Below are 2943 nucleotides of genomic sequence, written 5' to 3' on the forward strand. Positions count from 1 at the left end.
TGATCATGGCTTCATTTCTTGAAATGCATGTTGGGACGGCTTGCCCCAGTATAAGTCTTGAAAGGATATTCTGATCAACAAATCTTGAACTGAACATCTTAACAACAGGATCTTGAAATAACCTGCCCCTGATTGGATCACTGGTCAAGTTTCTCGACTGTTTGAACTTCCTGAAAAATGAGTGCTTACTTGCAAATAAAATGTTCATTCAAGAATGGTAATTTTAATGCAATGCTCAAGGCATATTTTTAAAATCAAAATCATTATTGGAATGATGTTATATATGTAAGGCAAATGGAATCACTGGTCAAAACATGAAGGTTAAGACGTTCAAAGTGAAAGATAAAGCAAAGATATGGTATCAAAACAAATGATTGGTAAATCTCTTGGGAGTCAGCTTACACAACCTTGTTGTAGTATGCTTTCAAACAAACCTTGCTTCAATTAGGTCTTTTAAAGGTTGTAACGTGGCCAGGTTCACGGTTTCAAAAACAAAGGATATAAGGCTCAAAATTGATTGTACCCACCCCATCTTCGTGATGATCTCCAGTCCTAAAACTCAGTTAATTCAACTCATGCATTCAGGTTTCAAGAGACTTCTGGAATTGCACCTATTGTAATGATGATAGCTCACAAGCAAAGAGAACTTTTGAGATGGCCGTAACTTCTTCCATTTGATAGTCACAATATTTTGTTGTTTGAGGACTTTATTGACTTCTCCTTTTTCATCTTTTTCTTTTGATATCCCTAACTTTTTCCTGAACTGTCTATTTTTGAACTTACAGTCAGCGGGATGCTCTTATTTTTGCCTAAGTCATCTTTTGGTCTTGACTTAGCAGGCTTTTTTTTTTGATACATTTTTTTTTTGAAAGATAGTGACTGCCTTGCTAAATGATTGATGAACCATCATTGGCTTTTGATTGACATCTCCAACACTTCTTTGATGTGTGCGGAGGAAAGCTTGTGATTGAAGCCTTTGTTGAAAGGTGTACTGAATGATTCTCTTAAAATAGAATGCACAGCCAAATTAACTGAGAACTACCCTGCCCCAGGTTAAAAATGCGGGTTTTTTCATACAGAAAGAAACACCAACTTCGAAGGCTCAGAGGGGTTGACAAGGGATTAACTTCCTTATTTCTCTAGTGTTTGGGAATTGAAACAATGCCTGTACATCATCTGCAAATTTTTATTTGAAAGCATACAGTTCAACAACTTGGGTATTTCATTGTCATCATCTTCCCTCCAATCTTTGCATAAAACACAAGTTTGATAGAGAAAGAAAACGGAAGAAAAAGTTTTGTAAAAGAAGGTATAAACATAAACACAGTGGATAAGAATGAATTCAAAATATGCAATGCTCATTTCGTTAAAATCACCATTCAAAAACAAACAAAGTCTAAAAGTAAACAGCAAAATAAAGGAAAAAAGCAAACAGTACAGAAACAAGGCCTAGTGACCGATCAGCAACAAAGATGAGCTATCTCGTCTGAAACACTTGGCTTTAGGAAAATAATTTCCTTTGACCTGTCTTCAGCCACTCTGGTCTGGTAAAGGATTAGTGACAACATGAGGACCCATATCCTTGAAAGAGAGCATCTTTGATCTCACCAACTCTTGAACTCTAGCCTTCAAAGCATAACAATTTTCCAAATCATGGCCAGCACCACCCTGATGGAATTCATAATGAAGATCAGGTCGGAATCCTTTTGAGGGAGGATTTCGAGGAGGCGGCATGGCTCTTGTTGTGATCAATCCCTTTTGAACCAATGCGAGATATAATTCAGTGTAAGACATAGGAATAGGATCAAAGTGAGTCCTATCACGGTTCTGATTCTGATTAGCAACCTGAGGTTGAGGAACTCGAACTTGCATAGGAGCGACAACGGCTACATAAGGTTGATCACCATTTTGAGGTCTACGACGAGATCCCCTTCTGTCATCTGACATAGCATTAGTCTCATTCTCTTTCTTCTTGTGGAAGTTTCCATAAGGTTTCTCCTATCCACCAGAAGATTCAGCAACATGAGTAACTTTCCCATTCTTGATTCCCTCTTCAAGTCTCTGACCAATGGTTACCAGGACTGTGAAGTTGGAAGATACACTGCCAATCATCTTCTCCCAAAAGAAAGGTGAGAGAGTGTCCATGAACATGCCAGTCAGCTCCTTTTCAGCTAAAGGTAGCTCCACTTGAGAAGCTAGCTCTCTCCAACGTTGAGCGTACTCCTTGAAAGATTCTTTCTCTTTTTGAGGGATGTTTTGCAGTTGTCGGCGATCAGGTGCCATGTGTCATACCCCAAAATTTACCCGATGTGATTCTCATTTCAATTTATGAAGGGAGTAAAAAATTAGGAGCCATAGGGTTTGATATATCTATTATCAAACTCGCTCTCCTATAAAACTCCTGTATAGATTGGCTTAAAATAAAAAAAAGGTGTAAATAGCAAAAACCTCTAAATTCAATTGGCACTTGGGTTTTTTTTCCTCTCTTCTTTTTTGTCTCATAGAAAAAAATATAGAGGGGTGTCTTGCTAGAAATAGAAAAATTAAGGCCCAATAAGCCCATTTGCTTATCACCATTTAACCATTTACATTACTATTAATTATGGCTTATTATTATTTGTTAATTCCTAATTATTAGTTTTAAAATTAATATTAGGTTATTAAAGATTAATTAAGTTTTATTATTAGTATTAATATAATTGGTTATCAGAATATTATTCATTAATTAAAGAATTTTATTGGGTTATTATCAGGAAAATATTATTAGTTAATTAGTTTTTACTGATTAATTGATTAATCAAATTAAACAAATTAATTGATGTTTGATTGGGTTTGGTCTGTTGTCGTTTTTGTTCTTTGGGCTGCAAAGCAATAGCAAGAAAAAACAGGCAATGGGGCCCAAGTGTGCTGGGTCATGTTGGACTAAGGGTGGACCGGGTTAAC

Source organism: Vicia villosa, linkage group LG6, assembly GCF_029867415.1.
Source record: "Vicia villosa cultivar HV-30 ecotype Madison, WI linkage group LG6, Vvil1.0, whole genome shotgun sequence".
NCBI lineage: Eukaryota > Viridiplantae > Streptophyta > Magnoliopsida > Fabales > Fabaceae > Vicia > Vicia villosa.